Source organism: Chiloscyllium punctatum, chromosome 45, assembly GCF_047496795.1.
Source record: "Chiloscyllium punctatum isolate Juve2018m chromosome 45, sChiPun1.3, whole genome shotgun sequence".
NCBI classification, from domain to species: Eukaryota; Metazoa; Chordata; class Chondrichthyes; order Orectolobiformes; family Hemiscylliidae; genus Chiloscyllium; species Chiloscyllium punctatum.
In genome coordinates this window covers 29,471,665-29,498,678 of record NC_092783.1, presented here as the reverse complement: position 1 = coordinate 29,498,678, position 27,014 = coordinate 29,471,665, and the positions used below count along the sequence as shown (strand labels likewise).

At 47.2% G+C, this 27,014-nt stretch overlaps 1 protein-coding gene across 6 annotated transcripts in view; it reads right to left on the bottom strand.

The window, feature by feature from the left end:
• LOC140467264 (phospholipid phosphatase-related protein type 5-like) overlaps nt 1-26,567 on the bottom strand; it is a 140,541-nt gene extending 113,974 nt beyond the window's left edge. For 2 of the 6 annotated variants that reach the window (XM_072563515.1, XM_072563519.1), the window contains exon 1: nt 26,433-26,567. The gene's annotated coding sequence lies outside the window, so the exon portion shown is untranslated. The other 4 variants (XM_072563517.1, XM_072563514.1, XM_072563516.1 and 1 more) reach the window with 3 other exon arrangements.
• Nucleotides 26,568-27,014: the final 447 nt, after the last annotated feature.

Here is a 27,014-nt window from a genome sequence, read left to right as displayed (position 1 = left end):
AGTCCCACTGTTACAGTCTGTGCTACAATAACAGGCAGTCCCACTGTTACAGTCTGTGCTACAATAACAGGCAGTCCCGCTGTTACACTCTGTGCTGAAATGACAGACAGTTCCTACTGTTACACTCTGTGCTGCAATGACAGACAGTTCCACTATTACAGTCTGTGCTGCAATGACAGACAGTTGCTACTGTTATAGCCTGTGCTGCAATGACAGACAGTCCCACTGTTACAGTCTGTGCTACAATAACAGGCAGTCCCACTGTTACAGTCTGTGCTACAATAACAGGCAGTCCCGCTGTTACAGTCTGTGCTGAAATGACAGACAGTTCCTACTGTTACATTCTATGCTGCAATGACAGACAGTTCCACTATTACAGTCTGTGCTGCAATGACAGACTGTTGCTACTGTTATAGCCTGTGCTGCAATGACAGACAGTCCCACTGTTACAGACAGTGCAGCAATGACACACAGTTCCCACTGTTACAGTCAATGCTACAATACCAGCTGGTCCCACTGTTACTGTCTCTGCTGCAATGACAGACAATCCCACTGTAACAGTCTGTGCTACAATAACAGGCAGTCCCTCTTTTACAGTCTGTGCTGAAATGACAGACAGTTCATACTGTTACAGTCTGTGCTGCAATGAAAGACAGTTCCCACTGTTATAGCCTGTGCTGCAATGACAGACAGTCCCACTGTTACAGTCTGTGCTACAATAACAGGCAGTCCCACTGTTACAGTCTGTGCTACAATAACAGGCAGTCCCGCTGTTACACTCTGTGCTGAAATGACAGACAGTTCCTACTGTTACACTCTGTGCTGCAATGACAGACAGTTCCACTATTACAGTCTGTGCTGCAATGACAGACAGTTGCTACTGTTATAGCCTGTGCTGCAATGACAGACAGTCCCACTGTTACAGTCTGTGCTACAATAACAGGCAGTCCCACTGTTACAGTCTGTGCTACAATAACAGGCAGTCCCGCTGTTACAGTCTGTGCTGAAATGACAGACAGTTCCTACTGTTACATTCTATGCTGCAATGACAGACAGTTCCACTATTACAGTCTGTGCTGCAATGACAGACTGTTGCTACTGTTATAGCCTGTGCTGCAATGACAGACAGTCCCACTGTTACAGACAGTGCAGCAATGACACACAGTTCCCACTGTTACAGTCAATGCTACAATACCAGCTGGTCCCACTGTTACTGTCTCTGCTGCAATGACAGACAATCCCACTGTAACAGTCTGTGCTACAATAACAGGCAGTCCCTCTTTTACAGTCTGTGCTGAAATGACAGACAGTTCATACTGTTACAGTCTGTGCTGCAATGAAAGACAGTTCCCACTGTTACAGTCTGTGCTGCAATGAGAGACAGTTCCCACTGTTACAGTCTGTGTTGCAATGATAGCCAGAGTCACTGTTACAGTCTGTGCTGCAATGAGAGACAGTTCCCACGGTTACAGTCTGTGCTACAATAACAGACAGTCCCACTCTTACAGTCAGCGCTGCAATAACAGACGGTTACTACTGTTACAGTCCGCGCTGCAATGACAGACAGTCCCACTGTTACAGTCTGTGCTGTAACGACAGACAGTTCCCACTGTTACAGTCTGTGCTGCAATGACAGACCGTTCTTACTGTTACAGTCTGCGCTGCAATGACAGACAGTCCCACTGTTACAGTCGGTGCTGAAATGACAGACAGTCCCACTGTTACAGTCTGTACTGCAATGACAGACAGTCCCACTGTTACAGTCTGTGCTGCAATGATAGACAGTCCCACTGTTACAGTCTGTGCTGCAATGACAAACAGTTCCCACTGTTACAGTCTGTGCTGCAATGACAGACCATTCCTACTGTTACAGTCTGCGCTGCAATGACAGACAGTCCCACTGTTACAGTCGGTACTGAAATGACAGACAGTCCCACTGTTACAATCTGTACTGCAATGACAGACAGTCCCACTGTTACAGTCTGTGCTGCAATGACAGACAGTCCCACTGTTACAGTCTGTGCTGCAATGACAGATAGTTCCTACTGTTACAGTCTGTGCTGCAATGACAGACAGTCCCACTGTTACAGTCGGTGCTGAAATGACAGACAGTCCCACTGTTACAGTCTGTACTGCAATGACAGACAGTCCCACTGTTACAGTCTGTGCTGCAATGACAGACAGTCCCACTGTTACAGTCTGTGCTGCAATGACAAACAGTTCCTACTGTTACAGTCTGTGCTGCAATGACAGATAGTTCCTACTGTTACAGTCTGTGCTGCAATGACAGACAGTCCCACTGTTACCGTCGGTGCTGTATTGACAGACAGTCCCACTATTACAGTCTGTGCTGCAAGGACAAACGGTTCCTACTGTTATAGTCTGCACAGCAATGACAGACTGTCCCACTGTTACAATCGGTACTGCAATGACAGACATTTCCCACTCTTACATTCTGAGCTACAATAACAGCCAGTTTCACTGTTACAGTCTGAGCTAGAATAACAGCCGTTTCACTGTTACAGTTTGTGCTGCAAGGACAGTCGGTTCCTACTGTTACAGTCTGTGCTGCAATGACAGACAGTCCCAATGTTACAGTCTGTGCTGCAATGACAGACAGTCCCAATGTTACAGTCTGTGCTGCAATGACAGACAGTCCCACTGTTACAGTCTGTGGTGCAATGACAAACAGTTCCTACTGTTACAGTCTGTGCTGCAATGACAGATAGTTCCTACTGTTACAGTCTGTGCTGCAATGACAGACACTCCCACTGTTACAGTCTGTGCTGCAATGACAGACGGTTCCTACTGTTACATTCTGTGCTGCAATGACAGACGGTTCCCACTGTTACAGTCTGTGCAGCAATGATAGCCAGAGGCACTGTTACAGTCTGTGCTGCAATGACAAACACTCCCACTGTTACAGTCGGTGCTGCAATGACAGACGGTTCCTACTGTTACAGTCTGTGCTGCAATGACAGACAGTTCCACTATTACAGTCTGTGCTGCACTGACAGACGGTTGCTACTATTATAGCCTGTGCTGCAATGACAGACAGTCCCACTGTTACAGTCTGTGCTACAATAACAGGCAGTCCCACTGTTACAGTCTGTGCTACAATAACAGGCAGTCCCACTGTTACAGTATGTGCTACAATAACAGGCGGTCCCGCTGTTACAGTCTGTGCTGAAATGACAGACAGTTCCACTATTACAGTCTGTGCTGCAATGACTGACGGTTGCTACTGTTATAGCCTGTGCTGCAATGACAGACAGTTCCCAATGTTACAGACTGTGCTGCAATGACGGACAGTTCCCACTGTTACAGTCAATGCTACAATACCAGCTGGTCCCACTGTTACTGTCTATGCTGCAATGACAGACAGTCCCACTGTTACAGTCTGTGCTACAATAACAGGCAGTCCCGCTGTTACAGTCTGTGCTGAAATGACAGACAGTTCCTACTGTTACAGTCTGTGCTGCAATGAGAGACAGTTCCCACTGTTACAGTCAGTGCTGCAATAATGGACAGTTCCCACTGTTACAGTCTGTGTTGCAATGATAGCCAGAGACACTGTTATAGTCTGTGCTGCAATGAGAGACAGTTCCCACTGTTACAGTCTGTGCTGCAATGACAGGCAGTCCCACTGTCACAGTCTGTGCTGCAATGACAGACAGTTCCCACGGTTACAGTCTGTGTTGCAATGATAGCCAGAGTCACTGTTACAGTCTGTGCTGCAATGAGAGACAGTTCCCACTGTTACAGTCTGTGCTGCAATGACAGACAGTCCCACTGTCACAGTCTGTGCTGCAATGACAGACAGTTCCCACGGTTACAGTCTGTGCTGCAAGGACAGACGGTTCCGACTGTTACAGTCTGTGCTGCAATGACAGACATTCTCATTGTTACAATCTGTGCTGCAATGACAGACAGTCACACTGTTACAGTCTGTGCTGCAATGACAGACAGTCCCACTGTTACAGTCGGCGCTGCAATGACAGACAGTCCCACTGTTACAGTCCATGCTACAATAGCAGCCAGTCCCACTGTTACAGTCTGTACTGCAATGACAGACACTCCCACTATTACAGTCTGTGCTGCAATGACAGATGGTTCCTACTGTTACTTTCTGTGCTACAATGACAGACAGTCCCACTATTACAGTTTGTGCTGCAATGACAGATGGTTCCGACTGTTAAAGCCTGTGCTGCAAAGACAGACAGTTCCACTGTTACAGCCTGTGCTGCAATGATAGCCAGACCGACTGTTACAGTCTACACTGCAATGTCAAGCAGTCCCACTGTTACAGTCTGTGCTGCAATGACAGACAGTTCCTACTGTTACATTCTGTGCTACAATGACAGACAGTCCCAGTATTACAGTTTGTGCTGCAATGACAGATGGTTCCGACTGTTAAAGCCGGTGCTGCAAAGACAGACAGTTCCACTGTTACAGCCTGTGCTGCAATGATAGCCAGACACACTGTTACAGTCTACACTGCAATGACAGGCAGTCCCACTGTTACAGTCTGTGCTGCAATGACAGACAGTTCCTACTGTTACAGTCTGTGCTGCAATGACAGACAGTTCCTACTGTTATAGTCTGTGCTGCAATGACAGACACTCCCACTGTTACAGTCTCTGCTGCAATTACAGACACTTCCCACTGTTACAGTCTGTGCTGCAATTACAGACAGTCCCACTGTTACAGTCTGTGCTGCAATTACAGATAGTTCCCACAGTTACAGTCTGTTCTGCAATAACAGGCAGTCCTACTGTTACAGTCTGTGCTGCAAGGACAAATGGTTCCTACTGTTACAGTCTGTGCTGCAATTACAGACAGTCCCACTGTTACAGTCTGTGCTGCAATTACAGATAGTTCCCACAGTTACAGTCTGTTCTGCAATAACAGGCAGTCCTACTGTTACAGTCTGTGCTGCAAGGACAAATGGTTCCTACTGTTACAGTCTGCACAGCAATGACAGACAGTCCCACTGTTACAGTCTGTGCTGCAATGACAGTCCCACTGTTACAGTCTGTGCTGCAATGACAGACAGTCGAACTGTTACAGTCTGTGCTGCAATGACAAACAGTCCTACTGTTACAGTCTGTGCTGCAATGACAGACAGTCCCACTAGTACAGTCTGTGCTGCAAGGACAGACGGTTCCTACTGTTAGAGTCTGGGCTGCAATAACAGACAGTCTCACTATTACAGATGGTGCTGCAATGACAGACACTCCCACTGTTACAGTCTGTGCTGCAATGACAGACAGTCCTACTGTTACAGTCTGTGCTGCAAGGACAAATGGTTCCTACTGTTACAGTCTGCACAGCAATTACAGACTATCCCACTATTATAGACTGTGCTGCAATGACAGACACTCCCACTGTTACAGTCTGTGCTGCAATGACAGACAGTCCTACTGTTACAGTCTGTGCTGCAAGGACAAATAGTTCCTACTGTTACAGTCTGCACAGCAATTACAGACTGTCCCACTGTTACAGTCGGTGCTGCAATGACAGACATTTCCCACTGTTACAGTCTGTGCAACAATAACAGCCAGTTTCACTGTTACAGCCTGTGCTGCAATGACAGACAGCCCCACTGTTACAGTCTGTGCTGCATTGACAGACAGTCCCACTGTTACAGTCTGTGCTGCAATGACAGACAGTCCCACTGTTACAGTCTGTGCTGCAATGACAGACAGTCCCACTGTTACAGTCTGTGCAACAATAACAGCCAGTTTCACTGTTACAGTCTGTGCTGCAATGACAGACAGCCCCACTGTTACAGTCTGTGATGCAATGACAGACAGTCCCACTATTACAGTCTGTGCTGCAATGACAGACAGTCCCACTGTTACAGCCTGTGCTGCAATGATAGCCAGACCCACTGTTACAGTCTACACTGCAATGACAGGCAGTCCCACTGTTACAGTCTGTGCTGCATTGACAGACAGTTCCACTGTTACAGTCTGTGCTGCAATGACAAACAGTTCCTACTGTTACAGTCTGTGCTGCAAGGACAGACGGTTCCTACAGTTACATTTTGTGCTGCAATGACAGACAGTCTCACTATTACAGTCTGTGCTGCAATGACAGATGGTTCCTACTGTTAAAGCCTGTGCTGCAAAGACAGACTGTCCCACTGTTACAGTCGGTGCTGCAATGACAGACATTTCCCACTGTTACAGTCTGTGCAACAATAACAGCCAGTTTCACTGTTACAGTCTGTGCTGCAATGACAGACTGCCCCACTGTTACAGTCTGTGCTGCATTGACAGACAGTCCCACTATTACAGTCTGTGCTGCAAGGACAAACGGTTCCTACTGTTACAGTCTGTGCTGCAATGACAGACATTCTCATTGTTACAATCTGTGCTGCAATGACAGACAGTCCCACTGTTACAGTCTGTGCTGCAATGACAGACAGTCCCACTGTTACAGTCGGCACTGCAATGACAGACAGTCCCACTGTTACAGTCCATGCTACAATAGCAGCCAGTCCCACTGTTACAGTCTGTACTGCAATGACAGACAGTCCCACTGTTACAGTCTGTGCTGCAATGACAGACACTCCCACTATTACAGTCTGTGCTGCAATGACAGATGGTTCCTACTGTTACATTCTGTGCAACAATGACATACAGTCCCACTATTACAGTTTGTGCTGCAATGACAGATGGTTCCGACTGTTAAAGCCGGTGCTGCAAAGACAGACAGTTCCACTGTTACAGCCTGTGCTGCAATGATAGCCAAACCCACTGTTACAGTCTACACTGCAATGACAGGCAGACCCACTGTTACAGTCTGTGCTGCAATGACAGACATTTCCTACTGTTACAGTCTGTGCTGCAATGACAGACAGTTCCTACTGTTACAGTCTGTGCTGCAATGACAGACACTCCCACTGTTACAGTCTCTGCTGCAATTACAGACACTTCCCACTGTTACAGTCTGTGCTGCAATTACAGACAGTCCCACTGTTACAGTCTGTGCTGCAATTACAGAAAGTTCCCACAGTTACAGTCTGTTCTGCAATAACAGACAGTCCTACTGTTACAGTCTGTGCTGCAAGGACAAATGGTTCCTACTGTTTCAGTCTGCACAGCAATGACAGACTGTCCCACTGTTACAGTCTGTGCTGCAATGACAGACAGTCCTACTGTTACAGTCTGTGCTGCAATGACAGACAGTCCTACTGTTACAGTCTGTGCTGCAATGACAAACAGTTCCTACTGTTAAAGTCTGTGCTGCAATGACAGACAGTCGAACTGTTACAGTCTGTGCTACAATGACAAACAGTTCCTACTGTTACAGTCTGTGCTGCAATGACAGACAGTCCCACTAGTACAGTCTGTGCTGCAAGGACAGACGGTTCCTACTGTTAGAGTCTGGGCTGCAATAACAGACAGTCTCACTATTATAGTCTGTGCTGCAATGACAGACACTCCCACTGTTACAGTCTGTGCTGCAATGACAGACAGTCCTACTGTTACAGTCTGTGCTGCAAGGACAAATGGTTCCTACTGTTACAGTCTGCACAGCAATTACAGACTGTCCCACTGTTACAGTCGGTGCTGCAATGACAGACACTTCCCACTGTTACAGTCTGTGCAACAATAACAGCCAGTTTCACTGTTACAGTCTGTGCTGCAATGACAGACAGTCCCACTGTTACAGTCGGTGCTGCAATGACAGACGGTTCCTACTGTTACAGTGTGTGCTGCAATGACAGACAGTTCCACTATTACAGTCTGTGCTGCAATGACAGACGGTTGCTCCTGTTATAGCCTGTGCTGCAATGACAGACAGTCCCAATGTTACAGTCTGTGCTACAATAACAGGCAGTCCCACTGTTACAGTCTGTGCTACAATAACAGGCAGTCCCGCTGTTACAGTCTGTGCTGAAATGACAGACAGTTCCTACTGTTACAGTCTGTGCTGCAATGACAGACAGTTCCACTATTACAGTCTGTGCTGCAATGACAGACGGTTGCTACTGTTATAGCCTGTGCTGCAATGACAGACAGTCCCACTGTTACAGTCTGTGCTACAATAACAGGCAGTCCCACTGTTACAGTCTGTGCTACAATAACAGGCAGTCCCGCTGTTACACTCTGTGCTGAAATGACAGACAGTTCCTACTGTTACACTCTGTGCTGCAATGACAGACAGTTCCACTATTACAGTCTGTGCTGCAATGACAGACAGTTGCTACTGTTATAGCCTGTGCTGCAATGACAGACAGTCCCACTGTTACAGTCTGTGCTACAATAACAGGCAGTCCCACTGTTACAGTCTGTGCTACAATAACAGGCAGTCCCGCTGTTACAGTCTGTGCTGAAATGACAGACAGTTCCTACTGTTACATTCTATGCTGCAATGACAGACAGTTCCACTATTACAGTCTGTGCTGCAATGACAGACTGTTGCTACTGTTATAGCCTGTGCTGCAATGACAGACAGTCCCACTGTTACAGACAGTGCAGCAATGACACACAGTTCCCACTGTTACAGTCAATGCTACAATACCAGCTGGTCCCACTGTTACTGTCTCTGCTGCAATGACAGACAATCCCACTGTAACAGTCTGTGCTACAATAACAGGCAGTCCCTCTTTTACAGTCTGTGCTGAAATGACAGACAGTTCATACTGTTACAGTCTGTGCTGCAATGAAAGACAGTTCCCACTGTTACAGTCTGTGCTGCAATGAGAGACAGTTCCCACTGTTACAGTCTGTGTTGCAATGATAGCCAGAGTCACTGTTACAGTCTGTGCTGCAATGAGAGACAGTTCCCACGGTTACAGTCTGTGCTACAATAACAGACAGTCCCACTCTTACAGTCAGCGCTGCAATAACAGACGGTTACTACTGTTACAGTCCGCGCTGCAATGACAGACAGTCCCACTGTTACAGTCTGTGCTGTAACGACAGACAGTTCCCACTGTTACAGTCTGTGCTGCAATGACAGACCGTTCTTACTGTTACAGTCTGCGCTGCAATGACAGACAGTCCCACTGTTACAGTCGGTGCTGAAATGACAGACAGTCCCACTGTTACAGTCTGTACTGCAATGACAGACAGTCCCACTGTTACAGTCTGTGCTGCAATGATAGACAGTCCCACTGTTACAGTCTGTGCTGCAATGACAAACAGTTCCCACTGTTACAGTCTGTGCTGCAATGACAGACCATTCCTACTGTTACAGTCTGCGCTGCAATGACAGACAGTCCCACTGTTACAGTCGGTACTGAAATGACAGACAGTCCCACTGTTACAATCTGTACTGCAATGACAGACAGTCCCACTGTTACAGTCTGTGCTGCAATGACAGACAGTCCCACTGTTACAGTCTGTGCTGCAATGACAGATAGTTCCTACTGTTACAGTCTGTGCTGCAATGACAGACAGTCCCACTGTTACAGTCGGTGCTGAAATGACAGACAGTCCCACTGTTACAGTCTGTACTGCAATGACAGACAGTCCCACTGTTACAGTCTGTGCTGCAATGACAGACAGTCCCACTGTTACAGTCTGTGCTGCAATGACAAACAGTTCCTACTGTTACAGTCTGTGCTGCAATGACAGATAGTTCCTACTGTTACAGTCTGTGCTGCAATGACAGACAGTCCCACTGTTACCGTCGGTGCTGTATTGACAGACAGTCCCACTATTACAGTCTGTGCTGCAAGGACAAACGGTTCCTACTGTTATAGTCTGCACAGCAATGACAGACTGTCCCACTGTTACAATCGGTACTGCAATGACAGACATTTCCCACTCTTACATTCTGAGCTACAATAACAGCCAGTTTCACTGTTACAGTCTGAGCTAGAATAACAGCCGTTTCACTGTTACAGTTTGTGCTGCAAGGACAGTCGGTTCCTACTGTTACAGTCTGTGCTGCAATGACAGACAGTCCCAATGTTACAGTCTGTGCTGCAATGACAGACAGTCCCAATGTTACAGTCTGTGCTGCAATGACAGACAGTCCCACTGTTACAGTCTGTGGTGCAATGACAAACAGTTCCTACTGTTACAGTCTGTGCTGCAATGACAGATAGTTCCTACTGTTACAGTCTGTGCTGCAATGACAGACACTCCCACTGTTACAGTCTGTGCTGCAATGACAGACGGTTCCTACTGTTACATTCTGTGCTGCAATGACAGACGGTTCCCACTGTTACAGTCTGTGCAGCAATGATAGCCAGAGGCACTGTTACAGTCTGTGCTGCAATGACAAACACTCCCACTGTTACAGTCGGTGCTGCAATGACAGACGGTTCCTACTGTTACAGTCTGTGCTGCAATGACAGACAGTTCCACTATTACAGTCTGTGCTGCACTGACAGACGGTTGCTACTATTATAGCCTGTGCTGCAATGACAGACAGTCCCACTGTTACAGTCTGTGCTACAATAACAGGCAGTCCCACTGTTACAGTCTGTGCTACAATAACAGGCAGTCCCACTGTTACAGTATGTGCTACAATAACAGGCGGTCCCGCTGTTACAGTCTGTGCTGAAATGACAGACAGTTCCACTATTACAGTCTGTGCTGCAATGACTGACGGTTGCTACTGTTATAGCCTGGGCTGCAATGACAGACAGTTCCCAATGTTACAGACTGTGCTGCAATGACGGACAGTTCCCACTGTTACAGTCAATGCTACAATACCAGCTGGTCCCACTGTTACTGTCTATGCTGCAATGACAGACAGTCCCACTGTTACAGTCTGTGCTACAATAACAGGCAGTCCCGCTGTTACAGTCTGTGCTGAAATGACAGACAGTTCCTACTGTTACAGTCTGTGCTGCAATGAGAGACAGTTCCCACTGTTACAGTCAGTGCTGCAATAATGGACAGTTCCCACTGTTACAGTCTGTGTTGCAATGATAGCCAGAGACACTGTTATAGTCTGTGCTGCAATGAGAGACAGTTCCCACTGTTACAGTCTGTGCTGCAATGACAGGCAGTCCCACTGTCACAGTCTGTGCTGCAATGACAGACAGTTCCCACGGTTACAGTCTGTGTTGCAATGATAGCCAGAGTCACTGTTACAGTCTGTGCTGCAATGAGAGACAGTTCCCACTGTTACAGTCTGTGCTGCAATGACAGACAGTCCCACTGTCACAGTCTGTGCTGCAATGACAGACAGTTCCCACGGTTACAGTCTGTGCTGCAAGGACAGACGGTTCCAACTGTTACAGTCTGTGCTGCAATGACAGACATTCTCATTGTTACAATCTGTGCTGCAATGACAGACAGTCACACTGTTACAGTCTGTGCTGCAATGACAGACAGTCCCACTGTTACAGTCGGCGCTGCAATGACAGACAGTCCCACTGTTACAGTCCATGCTACAATAGCAGCCAGTCCCACTGTTACAGTCTGTACTGCAATGACAGACAGTCCCACTGTTACAGTCTGTGCTGCAATGACAGACACTCCCACTATTACAGTCTGTGCTGCAATGACAGATGGTTCCTACTGTTACTTTCTGTGCTACAATGACAGACAGTCCCACTATTACAGTTTGTGCTGCAATGACAGATGGTTCCGACTGTTAAAGCCTGTGCTGCAAAGACAGACAGTTCCACTGTTACAGCCTGTGCTGCAATGATAGCCAGACCGACTGTTACAGTCTACACTGCAATGTCAAGCAGTCCCACTGTTACAGTCTGTGCTGCAATGACAGACAGTTCCTACTGTTACATTCTGTGCTACAATGACAGACAGTCCCAGTATTACAGTTTGTGCTGCAATGACAGATGGTTCCGACTGTTAAAGCCGGTGCTGCAAAGACAGACAGTTCCACTGTTACAGCCTGTGCTGCATTAAAAGCCAGACCCACTGTTACAGTCTACACTGCAATGACAGGCAGTCCCACTGTTACAGTCTGTGCTGCAATGACAGACAGTTCATACTGTTACAGTCTGTGCTGCAATGACAGACACTCCCACTGTTACAGTCTCTGCTGCAATTACAGACACTTCCCACTGTTACAGTCTGTGCTGCAATTACAGACAGTCCCACTGTTACAGTCTGTGCTGCAATTACAGATAGTTCCCACAGTTACAGTCTGTTCTGCAATAACAGGCAGTCCTACTGTTACAGTCTGTGCTGCAAGGACAAATGGTTCCTACTGTTACAGTCTGCACAGCAATGACAGACAGTCCCACTGTTACAGTCTGTGCTGCAATGACAGACAGTCCCACTGTTACAGTCTGTACTGCAATGACAGACAGTCCCACTGTTACAGTCTGTGCTGCAATGACAAACAGTTCCTACTGTTAAAGTCTGTGCTGCAATGACAGACAGTCGAACTGTTACAGTCTGTGCTGCAATGACAAACAGTCCTACTGTTACAGTCTGTGCTGCAATGACAGACAGTCCCACTAGTACAGTCTGTGCTGCAAGGACAGACGGTTCCTACTGTTAGAGTCTGGGCTGCAATAACAGACAGTCTCACTATTACAGATGGTGCTGCAATGACAGACAGCCCCACTGTTACAGTCTGTGCTGCATTGACAGACAGTTCCACTGTTACAGTCTGTGCTGCAATGACAAACAGTTCCTACTGTTACAGACTGTGCTGCAATGACAGACAGTCCCACTAGTACAGTCTGTGCTGCAAGGACAGACGGTTCCTACTGTTAGAGTCTGGGCTGCAATAACAGACAGTCTCACTATTATAGTCTGTGCTGCAATGACAGACACTCCCACTGTTACAGTCTGTGCTGCAATGACAGACAGTCCTACTGTTACAGTCTGTGCTGCAAGGACAAATGGTTCCTACTGTTACAGTCTGCACAGCAATTACAGACTGTCCCACTGTTACAGTCGGTGCTGCAATGACAGACACTTCCCACTGTTACAGTCTGTGCAACAATAACAGCCAGTTTCACTGTTACAGTCTGTGCTGCAATGACAGACAGTCCCACTGTTACAGTCGGTGCTGCAATGACAGACGGTTCCTACTGTTACAGTGTGTGCTGCAATGACAGACAGTTCCACTATTACAGTCTGTGCTGCAATGACAGACGGTTGCTCCTGTTATACCCTGTGCTGCAATGACAGACAGTCCCAATGTTACAGTCTGTGCTACAATAACAGGCAGTCCCACTGTTACAGTCTGTGCTGCAATGACAGACAGTCCTACTGTTACAGTCTGTGCTGCAAGGACAAATGGTTCCTACTGTTACAGTCTGCACAGCAATTACAGACTATCCCACTATTATAGACTGTGCTGCAATGACAGACACTCCCACTGTTACAGTCTGTGCTGCAATGACAGACAGTCCTACTGTTACAGTCTGTGCTGCAAGGACAAATAGTTCCTACTGTTACAGTCTGCACAGCAATTACAGACTGTCCCACTGTTACAGTCGGTGCTGCAATGACAGACATTTCCCACTGTTACAGTCTGTGCAACAATAACAGCCAGTTTCACTGTTACAGCCTGTGCTGCAATGACAGACACTCCCACTGTTACAGTCTCTGCTGCAATTACAGACACTTCCCACTGTTACAGTCTGTGCTGCAATTACAGACAGTCCCACTGTTACAGTCTGTGCTGCAATTACAGATAGTTCCCACAGTTACAGTCTGTTCTGCAATAACAGGCAGTCCTACTGTTACAGTCTGTGCTGCAAGGACAAATGGTTCCTACTGTTACAGTCTGCACAGCAATGACAGACAGTCCCACTGTTACAGTCTGTGCTGCAATGACAGGCAGTCCCACTGTTACAGTCTGTACTGCAATGACAGACAGTCCCACTGTTACAGTCTGTGCTGCAATGACAAACAGTTCCTACTGTTAAAGTCTGTGCTGCAATGACAGACAGTCGAACTGTTACAGTCTGTGCTGCAATGACAAACAGTCCTACTGTTACAGTCTGTGCTGCAATGACAGACAGTCCCACTAGTACAGTCTGTGCTGCAAGGACAGACGGTTCCTACTGTTAGAGTCTGGGCTGCAATAACAGACAGTCTCACTATTACAGATGGTGCTGCAATGACAGACACTCCCACTGTTACAGTCTGTGCTGCAATGACAGACAGTCCTACTGTTACAGTCTGTGCTGCAAGGACAAATGGTTCCTACTGTTACAGTCTGCACAGCAATTACAGACTATCCCACTATTATAGACTGTGCTGCAATGACAGACACTCCCACTGTTACAGTCTGTGCTGCAATGACAGACAGTCCTACTGTTACAGTCTGTGCTGCAAGGACAGATAGTTCCTACTGTTACAGTCTGCACAGCAATTACAGACTGTCCCACTGTTACAGTCGGTGCTGCAATGACAGACATTTCCCACTGTTACAGTCTGTGCAACAATAACTGCCAGTTTCACTGTTACAGCCTGTGCTGCAATGACAGACAGCCCCACTGTTACAGTCTGTGCTGCATTGACAGACAGTCCCACGGTTACAGTCTGTGCTGCAATGACAGACAGTCCCACTGTTACAGTCTGTGCTGCAATGACAGACAGTCCCACTGTTACAGTCTGTGCAACAATAACAGCCAGTTTCACTGTTACAGTCTGTGCTGCAATGACAGACAGCCCCACTGTTACAGTCTGTGCTGCATTGACAGACAGTTCCACTGTTACAGTCTGTGCTGCAATGACAAACAGTTCCTACTGTTACAGACTGTGCTGCAATGACAGACAGTCCCACTAGTACAGTCTGTGCTGCAAGGACAGACGGTTCCTACTGTTAGAGTCTGGGCTGCAATAACAGACAGTCTCACTATTATAGTCTGTGCTGCAATGACAGACACTCCCACTGTTACAGTCTGTGCTGCAATGACAGACAGTCCTACTGTTACAGTCTGTGCTGCAAGGACAAATGGTTCCTACTGTTACAGTCTGCACAGCAATTACAGACTGTCCCACTGTTACAGTCGGTGCTGCAATGACAGACACTTCCCACTGTTACAGTCTGTGCAACAATAACAGCCAGTTTCACTGTTACAGTCTGTGCTGCAATGACAGACAGTCCCACTGTTACAGTCGGTGCTGCAATGACAGACGGTTCCTACTGTTACAGTGTGTGCTGCAATGACAGACAGTTCCACTATTACAGTCTGTGCTGCAATGACAGACGGTTGCTCCTGTTATACCCTGTGCTGCAATGACAGACAGTCCCAATGTTACAGTCTGTGCTACAATAACAGGCAGTCCCACTGTTACAGTCTGTGCTGCAATGACAGACAGTCCTACTGTTACAGTCTGTGCTGCAAGGACAAATGGTTCCTACTGTTACAGTCTGCACAGCAATTACAGACTATCCCACTATTATAGACTGTGCTGCAATGACAGACACTCCCACTGTTACAGTCTGTGCTGCAATGACAGACAGTCCTACTGTTACAGTCTGTGCTGCAAGGACAAATAGTTCCTACTGTTACAGTCTGCACAGCAATTACAGACTGTCCCACTGTTACAGTCGGTGCTGCAATGACAGACATTTCCCACTGTTACAGTCTGTGCAACAATAACAGCCAGTTTCACTGTTACAGCCTGTGCTGCAATGACAGACACTCCCACTGTTACAGTCTCTGCTGCAATTACAGACACTTCCCACTGTTACAGTCTGTGCTGCAATTACAGACAGTCCCACTGTTACAGTCTGTGCTGCAATTACAGATAGTTCCCACAGTTACAGTCTGTTCTGCAATAACAGGCAGTCCTACTGTTACAGTCTGTGCTGCAAGGACAAATGGTTCCTACTGTTACAGTCTGCACAGCAATGACAGACAGTCCCACTGTTACAGTCTGTGCTGCAATGACAGACAGTCCCACTGTTACAGTCTGTACTGCAATGACAGACAGTCCCACTGTTACAGTCTGTGCTGCAATGACAAACAGTTCCTACTGTTAAAGTCTGTGCTGCAATGACAGACAGTCGAACTGTTACAGTCTGTGCTGCAATGACAAACAGTCCTACTGTTACAGTCTGTGCTGCAATGACAGACAGTCCCACTAGTACAGTCTGTGCTGCAAGGACAGACGGTTCCTACTGTTAGAGTCTGGGCTGCAATAACAGACAGTCTCACTATTACAGATGGTGCTGCAATGACAGACACTCCCACTGTTACAGTCTGTGCTGCAATGACAGACAGTCCTACTGTTACAGTCTGTGCTGCAAGGACAAATGGTTCCTACTGTTACAGTCTGCACAGCAATTACAGACTATCCCACTATTATAGACTGTGCTGCAATGACAGACACTCCCACTGTTACAGTCTGTGCTGCAATGACAGACAGTCCTACTGTTACAGTCTGTGCTGCAAGGACAGATAGTTCCTACTGTTACAGTCTGCACAGCAATTACAGACTGTCCCACTGTTACAGTCGGTGCTGCAATGACAGACATTTCCCACTGTTACAGTCTGTGCAACAATAACTGCCAGTTTCACTGTTACAGCCTGTGCTGCAATGACAGACAGCCCCACTGTTACAGTCTGTGCTGCATTGACAGACAGTCCCACGGTTACAGTCTGTGCTGCAATGACAGACAGTCCCACTGTTACAGTCTGTGCTGCAATGACAGACAGTCCCACTGTTACAGTCTGTGCAACAATAACAGCCAGTTTCACTGTTACAGTCTGTGCTGCAATGACAGACAGCCCCACTGTTACAGTCTGTGCTGCATTGACAGACAGTTCCACTGTTACAGTCTGTGCTGCAATGACAAACAGTTCCTACTGTTACAGACTGTGCTGCAATGACAGACAGTCCCACTGTTACAGTCTGTGCTGCAATGACAAACAGTTCCTACTGTTACAGTCTGTGCTGCAATTACAGACAGTCCCACTATTACAGTCTGTGCTGCAAGGACAGACGGTTCCTACTGTTAGAGTCTGGGCTGCAATAACAGACAGTCTCACTATTATAGTCTGTGCTGCAATGACAGACACTCCCACTATTACAGTCTGTGCTGCAATGACAGACAGTCCTACTGTTACAGTCTGTGCTGCAAGGACAAATGGTTCCTACTGTTACAGTCTGCACAGCAATTACAGACTGTCCCACTGCTACAGTCGGTGCTGCAATGACAGACATTTCCCACTGTTACAGTCTGTGCAACAATAACAGCCAGTTTCACTGTAACAGTCTGTGCTGCAATGACAGACAGTCCCACTGTTACAGTCTGTGCTGCAATGACAGACAGTCCCACTGTTACAGTCTGTGCTGCAATGACAGACAGTCCCACTGTTACAGTCTGTGCAACAATAACAGCCAGTTTCACTGTTACAGTCTGTGCTGCAATGACAGACAGCCCCACTGTTACAGTCTGTGCTGCATTGACAGACAGTTCCACTGTTACAGTCTGTGCTGCAATGACAAACAGTTCCTACTGTTACAGTCTGTGCTGCAAGGACAGACGGTTCCTACAGTTACATTTTGTGCTGCAATGACAGACAGTCTCACTATTACAGTCTGTGCTGCAATGACAGATGGTTCCTACTGTTAAAGCCTGTGCTGCAAAGACAGACTGTCCCAATGTTACAGTCGGTGCTGCAATGACAGACATTTCCCACTGTTACAGTCTGTGCAACAATAACAGCCAGTTTCACTGTTACAGTCTGTGCTGCAATGACAGACTGCCCCACTGTTACAGTCTGTGCTGCATTGACAGACAGTCCCACTATTACAGTCTGTGCTGCAAGGACAAACGGTTCCTATTGTTACAGTCTGTGCTGCAATGACAGACATTCTCATTGTTACAATCTGTGCTGCAATGACAGACAGTCCCACTGTTACAGTCTGTGCTGCAATGACAGACAGTCCCACTGTTACAGTCGGCACTGCAATGACAGACAGTCCCACTGTTACAGTCCATGCTACAATAGCAGCCAGTCCCACTGTTACAGTCTGTACTGCAATGACAGACAGTCCCACTGTTACAGTCTGTGCTGCAATGACAGACACTCCCACTATTACAGTCTGTGCTGCAATGACAGATGGTTCCTACTGTTACATTCTGTGCAACAATGACATACAGTCCCACTATTACAGTTTGTGCTGCAATGACAGATGGTTCCGACTGTTAAAGCCGGTGCTGCAAAGACAGACAGTTCCACTGTTACAGCCTGTGCTGCAATGATAGCCAGACCCACTGTTACAGTCTACACTGCAATGACAGGCAGACCCACTGTTACAGTCTGTGCTGCAATGACAGACATTTCCTACTGTTACAGTCTGTGCTGCAATGACAGACAGTTTCTACTGTTACAGTCTGTGCTGCAATGACAGACACTCCCACTGTTACAGTCTCTGCTGCAATTACAGACACTTCCCACTGTTACAGTCTGTGCTGCAATTACAGACAGTCCCACTGTTACAGTCTGTGCTGCAATTACAGAAAGTTCCCACAGTTACAGTCTGTTCTGCAATAACAGACAGTCCTACTGTTACAGTCTGTGCTGCAAGGACAAATGGTTCCTACTGTTTCAGTCTGCACAGCAATGACAGACTGTCCCACTGTTACAGTCTGTGCTGCAATGACAGACAGTCCTACTGTTACAGTCTGTGCTGCAATGACAAACAGTTCCTACTGTTAAAGTCTGTGCTGCAATGACAGACAGTCCCAATGTTACAGTCTGTGCTACAATGACAAACAGTTCCTACTGTTACAGTCTGTGCTGCAATGACAGACAGTCCCACTAGTACAGTCTGTGCTGCAAGGACAGACGGTTCCTACTGTTAGAGTCTGGGCTGCAATAACAGACAGTCTCACTATTATAGTCTGTGCTGCAATGACAGACACTCCCACTGTTACAGTCTGTGCTGCAATGACAGACAGTCCTACTGTTACAGTCTGTGCTGCAAGGACAAATGGTTCCTACTGTTACAGTCTGCACAGCAATTACAGACTGTCCCACTGTTACAGTCGGTGCTGCAATGACAGACACTTCCCACTGTTACAGTCTGTGCAACAATAACAGCCAGTTTCACTGTTACAGTCTGTGCTGCAATGACAGACAGCCCCACTGTTACAGTCTGTGCTGCATTGACAGACAGTCCCACTGTTACAGTCTGTGCTGCAATGACAGACAGTCCCACTGTTACAGTCTGTGCTGCAATGACAGACAGCCCCACTGTTACACTCTGTGCTGCATTGACAGACAGTTCCACTGTTACAGTCTGTGCTGCAATGACAAACAGTTCCTACTGTTACAGTCTGTGCTGCAATGACAGACAGTCCCACTGTTACAGTCTGTGCTGCAATGACAAACAGTTCCTACTGTTACAGTCTGTGCTGCAATGACAGACAGTCCCACTATTACAGTCTGTGCTGCAAGGACAGACGGTTCCTACTGTTAGAGTCTGGGCTGCAATAACAGACAGTCTCACTATTATAGTCTGTGCTGCAATGACAGACACTCCCACTATTACAGTCTGTGCTGCAATGACAGACAGTCCTACTGTTACAGTCTGTGCTGCAAGGACAAATGGTTCCTACTGTTACAGTCTGCACAGCAATTACAGACTGTCCCACTGTTACAGTCGGTGCTGCAATGACAGACATTTCCCACTGTTACAGTCTGTGCAACAATAACAGCCAGTTTCACTGTAACAGTCTATGCTGCAATGACAGACAGTCCCACTGTTACAGTCTGTGCTGCAATGACAGACAGCCCCACTGTTACAGTCTGTGCTGCATTGACAGACAGTTCCACTGTTACAGTCTGTGCTGCAATGACAAACAGTTCCTACTGTTACAGTCTGTGCTGCAAGGACAGACGGTTCCTACAGTTACATTCTGTGCTGCAATGACAGACAGTCTCACTATTACAGTCTGTGCTGCAATGACAGATGGTTCCTACTGTTAAAGCCTGTGCTGCAAAGACAGACAGTCCCACTGTTACAGCCTGTGCTGCAATGACAGACACTCCCACTGTTACAGTCTACACTGCAATGACAGACGGTTCCTACTGTTACATTCTGTGCTGCAATGACAAGCAGTACCACTATTACAGTCTGTGCTGCAATGACAGATGGTTCCTACTGTTAAAGCATGTGCTGCAAAGACAGACAGTCCCACTGTTACAGCCTGTACTGCAATGACAGACACTCCCACTGTTACAGTCTGTGTTGCAATGGTAGACAGTTCCCACTGTTACAGGCCATGCTATAATAACAGACAGTCCCTCTGTTACAGACTGTGCTGCAATAACAGCCAGTCCCACTGTTACAGTCTGTGCTGCAATGACAGACAGGTCCCACGGTTACAGTCTGTGCGACAATCACAGCCAGTCCCACTATTGCAGTCTGTGCTACAATAACAGCCGGTCCCACTGTTTCAGTCTGTGCTGCAATAACAGCCAGTCCCACTGTTACAGTCTGTGCTGCAATGACAGACAGTTCCCACTGTTACAGTCTGTGTTGCAATGGCAGACACTCCCACTGTTACAGTCTGTGCTGCAATGACAGACGGTTCCTTCTGTTACATTCTGTGCTGCAATGACAAGCAGTCCCACTATTACAGTCTGTGCTGCAATGACAGATGGTTCCTACCGTTAAAGCATGTGCTGCAAAGACAGACAGTCCCACTGTTACAGCCTGTGCTGCAATGACAGACACTCCCACTGTTACAGTCTGTGTTGCAATGATAGACAGTTCCCACTGTTACAGGCCATGCTACAATAACAGACAGTCCCTCTGTTACAGACTGTGCTGCAATAACAGCCAGTCCCACTGTTACAGTCTGTGCTGCAATGACAGACAGGTCCCACGGTTACAGTCTGTGCGACAATCACAGCCAGTCCCACTATTGCAGTCTGTGCTGCAATGACAGACAGTTCCCACTGTTACAGTCCATGCTACAATAACAGCCGGTCCCACTGTTCCAGTCTGTGCTACAATAACAGCCGGTCCCACTGTTTCAGTCTGTGCTGCAATAACAGCCAGTCCCACTGTTACAGTCTGTGCTGCAATGACAGACAGTTCCCACTGTAACAGTCCATAAGACCATAAGACCATAAGACATAGGAGTGGAAGTAAGGCTATTCGGCCCATCGAGTCCACTCCGCCATTCAATCATGGCTGATGCGCATTTCAGCTCCACTTGCCAGCGTTCTCCCCGTAGCCCTTAATTCCTCTAGACAACAAGAACCTATCAATCTCGGCCTTGAAGACATTTAGCGTCCCGGCTTCCACTGCACTCCGTGGCAATGAATTCCACAGGCCCACCACTCTCTGGCTGAAGAAATGTCTCCGCATTTCCGTTCTGAAATGACCCCCTCTAATTCTAAGGCTGTGTCCACGGGTCCTAGTCTCCTCGCCTAACAGAAACAATTTTCTAGCATCCACCTTTTCAAAGCCATGTATTATTTTGTACGTCTCTATTAGATCTCCCCTTAATCTTCTAAACTCCAACGAATACAACCCCAGTATCCTCAGCCGTTCCTCATATGCTAGACCTGTCATTCCAGGGATCATCCGTGTGAATCTCCGCTGGACACGTTCCAGTGCCAGTATGTCCTTCCTGAGGTGTGGGGACCAAAACTGGACACAGTACTCCAAATGGGGCCTAACCAGAGCTTTATAAAGTCTTAGTAGTACATCTCTGCTTTTATATTCCAACCCTCTTGAGATAAGAGACAACATTGCATTCGCTTTCTTAATCACAGACTCAACCTGCATGTTTACCTTTAGAGAATCCTCGACTAGCACTCCCAGATCCCTTTGTGCTTTGGCTTTATTAAGTTTCTCACCATTTAGAAAGTAGTCCATTCCTATATTCTTTTTGCCAAAGTGCAAGACCTCGCACTTGCTCACGTTAAATTCCATCAGCCATTTCCTGGACCACTCTCCCAACCTGTCTAGATCCTTCTGTAGCCTCCCCACTTCCTCAGTACTACCTGCCTGTCTACCTAACTTTGTATCATCGGCAAACTTCGCTAGAATGCCCCCGGTTCCCTCATCCAAATCATTAATATATAATGCGAACAGCTGTGGCCCCAGCAATGACAGACAATCCCACTGTTACAGTCTGTGCTGCAATGACAGACAGTCCCACTGTTACAGTCTGTGCTGCAATTACAGACAGTCCCACTGTTACAGTCTGTGATGCAATAACAGCCAGTCCCGCTGTTACAGTCTATGCTACAATAACAGCCGGCCTCAATGTTACAGTCTGTGCTACAATCACAGACAGTTCCCACTGTTACAGTCCATACTACAATAATAGCCAGTCCCACAATTACAATCTGTGCTGCAATGACAGACCGTCCCAATGTTACAGTCTGTGCTGCAATGACAGACGGCTCCTACTGTTACAGTCTGGGCTGCAATGACAGACTGTTCCTACTGTTACAGTCTGGGCTGCAATAACAGACAGTCTCACTGTTATAGTCTGTGCTGCAATGACAGAGAGTTCCCACTGTTACAGACTTTGCTGAAAAGACAGACAGTCCCACTGTTACAGCCTGTGCTGCAATGACAGACACTCCCACTGTTACAGTCTGTGCTGCAATGACAGATGGTTCCTACTGTTACATTCTGTGCTGCAATGACAAACAGTCCCACTATTACAGTCTGTGCTGCAATGACAGATGGTTCCTACTGTTAAAGCATGTGCTGCAATGACAGACACTCCCACTGTTACAGTCTGTGTTGCAATGATAGACAGTTCCCACTGTTACAGGCCATGCTACAATAACAGACAGTCCCTCTGTTACAGACTGTGCTGCAATAACAGCCAGTCCCACTATTGCAGTCTGTGCTGCAATGACAGACAGTTCCCACTGTTACAGTCCATGCTACAATAACAGCCGGTCCCACTGTTCCAGTCTGTGCTACAATAACAGCCGGTCCCACTGTTTCAGTCTGTGCTGCAATAACAGCCAGTCCCACTGTTACAGTCTGTGCTGCAATGACAGACAGTTCCCACTGTTACAGTCTGTGTTGCAATGACAGACAGTCCCACTGTTACAGTCTGTGTTGCAATGACAGACAGTCCCACTGTTACAGTCTGTGCTGCAATGACAGACAGTCCCACTGTTACAGTCTGTGCTGCAATTACAGACAGTCCCACTGTTACAGTCTGTGATGCAATAACAGCCAGTCCCGCTGTTACAGTCTATGCTACAATAACAGCCGGCCTCACTGTTACAGTCTGTGCTACAATCACAGACAGTTCCCACTGTTACAGGCCATGCTACAATAACAGACAGTCCCTCTGTTACAGACTGTGCTGCAATAACAGCCAGTCCCACTATTGCAGTCTGTGCTGCAATGACAGACAGTTCCCACTGTTACAGTCCATGCTACAATAACAGCCGGTCCCACTGTTCCAGTCTGTGCTACAATAACAGCCGGTCCCACTGTTTCAGTCTGTGCTGCAATAACAGCCAGTCCCACTGTTACAGTCTGTGCTGCAATGACAGACAGTTCCCACTGTTACAGTCTGTGTTGCAATGACAGACAGTCCCACTGTTACAGTCTGTGTTGCAATGACAGACAGTCCCACTGTTACAGTCTGTGCTGCAATGACAGACAGTCCCACTGTTACAGTCTGTGCTGCAATTACAGACAGTCCCACTGTTACAGTCTGTGATGCAATAACAGCCAGTCCCGCTGTTACAGTCTATGCTACAATAACAGCCGGCCTCACTGTTACAGTCTGTGCTACAATCACAGACAGTTCCCACTGTTACAGTCCATGCTACAATAACAGCCAGTCCCACAATTCCAATCTGTGCTGCAATGATGGACCGTCCCAATGTTACAGTCTGTGCTGCAATGACAGACGGCTCCTACTGTTACAGTCTGTGCTGCAATGACAGACTGTTCCTACTGTTACAGTCTGCACTGTAATGACAGACAGTCCCACTGTTATAGACTGTGCTGCAATGACAGACAGTCCCACTGTTACAGTCTGTGCTGTAATGACAGACAGTCCCATTGTTAGAGTCTGGGCTGCAATGACAGCCAGTCCCATTGTTACAACTATGTTACAATACAGCTGGTCCCAAAGTTATAGTCTGTGCTATAATTTCAGCCAGCGCTACAGTGACAGCCTGTGTTGCAATTAAATATAAATTGATTTTGTCCATTCGGGGGCTGTTTCATTCTCAGGTAGTTTAACGTGAGGGTTACTATGCCCCAGTTAACATGGTGGGCAAGTCTGGTAACCTCAGCCAGTGGATTGAACCCACACTGGAGGCATCATTCTGTGGTACAAACCAACTATCCACCCAACTGAGCTAATCATATGCATGGCAGATATAGTATAATGTGGGTGAACACAGTGGCTCAGTGGTTAGCACTGTTGCTTCCCAGTGCCAGGAACTCTGGTTCGATTCCAGCCTCGAGCGATTGTCTGTGTGGAGTTTGTACATTCTTCCCATGTCTGTGTGGGTTTCCTCCGGGTGTTCCAGTTTCATCCCACAATCCAAAGATGTGCAGGCCAGGTGAATTGGCTATCTTAAACTGCCTGTAGTGGTCATGGATGTGTAGATTAGGGGCATTAATCAGGGGCAAAGTTGAGAAATAGGGTAAGGGTCTGGGTGGGTTACTCTTTGGAGGGTCAGAGTGGACTTGTTGGGCCAATTAGCCTGTTTTCACACTGTAGAGATTTCCTGTAAGGAACATTAGGTTATCCAGTTTGGCAGCAAAAACAGAAAGACATATTACTCTCCGAACATTTGATTGATTGGGAAAGGGGGAAGGTGCAATATGATCTGGGTGTCCCCCGTATACCAGTTGCTGAAAGTAAGTATTGCAGGAGCAGCAGATTGTGAAAAAGGCAAGTGGCATGTTGGCCTTCATTGTGAGAGGATTCGAGAACAGGAGCAGGGATGTCTTGCTGCAATTGTACAGGACCTTACTCAGATTTCACCTGCAGTATTGTGTGTGCAGTTTTGCTCTCCTTATCTGATGTTCTGATGTTGTGACAATGGAGAGAGTATAGCAAAGGTTCCCTAGACTGATTCCTAGGAACAGAAGACTGATGTATGACTGTATCATTTAGGAGAAAGTGAGGACTGCAAATGCTGGAGTACCAGAGTTGAAAAATGGGGTGCTGGAAAAACACAGCAGGTCAGGCAGCATTTAGGATTAAATTCATAGGCACTTATATGAATGTGGGGGAATCTCATGGAAACCTTTGGAATTCGAACAGGATAAGTCAGGGTTATTGCAGCAAGGATGTTTCCAAAGGGGGACTCATGAACCAGGAGGTCACAGTATAAGGATGTGGGTTAGGGTTGAGTGAGGAGAAATGTCTTCACCCAGAGAGTGGGGAACCTGTGGAATTCTCTGTCACAGAAAGTGAACGAGGCTGAAACATTGACTGATCTCATTAAAAAGTACTTGGATGTGCACTTGTAAATGTCATAAAATTCCAGGCTTTGGGCCAAGTCCTGGAAGTAGGATATGTGTCAAAAGGTTGGCCCAGAATCAATGGTCTGAAGGGCCTCGTCTGTGGTGTATGATTCCATAAGGAGTTAGATGCAGTTCTTAGGGCGAACGGGGTTGAAGGATATGGTATAGAGCTGGAAGCGGGGACTTGGATGATTAGCCCATGATGAACGGAGGAGCAGTGTAGAAGGGGTATTCCTGCTGTGATTCCTCTCCTTCTGTGTTTCTGTGAATGAACTCTGACCGTCTGTGTGGCAGGAGAGCAACACACCGTGATGTTTGCAAATGCCGTCCTTTCAATCTCCCCCACCTCCATCTCTGCTGCAGAATCTCTTTTTGGCGGTGGCTGTTTTGCTTTCCCTACAATCCGATCCCCCTCCCTCCATTGTCTTCATCCACCTCCCACTTCACCTTTCCTGTTCTGCATCTCTCAGCCTTACGCCCCCCTCTCTCAAACCGGCCTTGCTGACCCCATTAAGTCTTTAGTTCTCCTGGATGTATGAGGGAGACAGTCTGAATCATTGTCTCCTTACAAAAGGCGCCAAACTGCAATTGTCTTGAAAACCGAACACGACCAGAGAATGTGAACGCCCGCCCACTGTTAAAAACAATCTCAATTTGTATAAAAATCCGAATTAGAAGCAGTGACACTCTCCAGCTGTCAGTGTGTGCCTGTTCCCCCAGTCTCCATTGAAATCCGTGCTTTCACTGCACAATGACAGCTCCCCTGTTTGGAGCTGAAATTTTCTCACGACAGAAAACCAACAACAAAATAAAACGCAGCTGCCATCCCATTAGATACAGAGGGGCGACACCCTCACCTTCAATCCTCAAGCATTTTCTGTTTATTTCCAACCCCCTTGCTCTTCCTCCAGTCGCCACGCTGTACAAAGGGCTCCCGCATATATATCCACGGAGATACCTAGCAGGAATGCAGCCAGAGCCCAGGGAACCGACACAGAGACTGCAAACAGGAGCTGGAACACACTGCAAGGAACATGGCAGCTGTGCTGAGAGAGAGAGAGTAGGAACCGCAATACTCACTGCACTTACACAGACACAGTGACTGGGAGCTGTGCTGTATGTGCGAATGTTGCCTCGCACAGATCCTCTGCCTGAAGCTGTGGATTTGACTTAAACATTTTTAAAAGTGCCGGAGGTTCTAGGAGGGGGAGGGGGGGGGGGCGGGGAATCTGTGGATGAAAATGAACCCTGATACATGTGAGCTTATGCACTTTGGAAAAAGGAACAAGACAAGGAAATATTCAATGGATGGCAAGACACTGGGAAGCCCAAAGGAACAGAGGATTAATCGGCAGCTTGTTCTCAGATCTCTGAAGGTGGAGGGTAGGTTAATAGAGTAGCTAAGATGGGACACTTGCCTTTATCAGTCGTGCCATTGATAATAATAGGGAGGTTATGTTAGAGCTGTACAGAATTTTTGTTAGGCTACAACTGGAATACTGTGGACAGTCCTGGTCCCCAAACTATGAGAAGGGTGTGATTGCACTGGAGGGGTTGCAGAGGAGAATCACCAGGATGTTGCCTGGCCTGGAGTACTTCAACCATGAAGAGAGATTAGATTACTTACAGTGTGGAAACAGGCCCTTCGGCCCAACAAGTTCA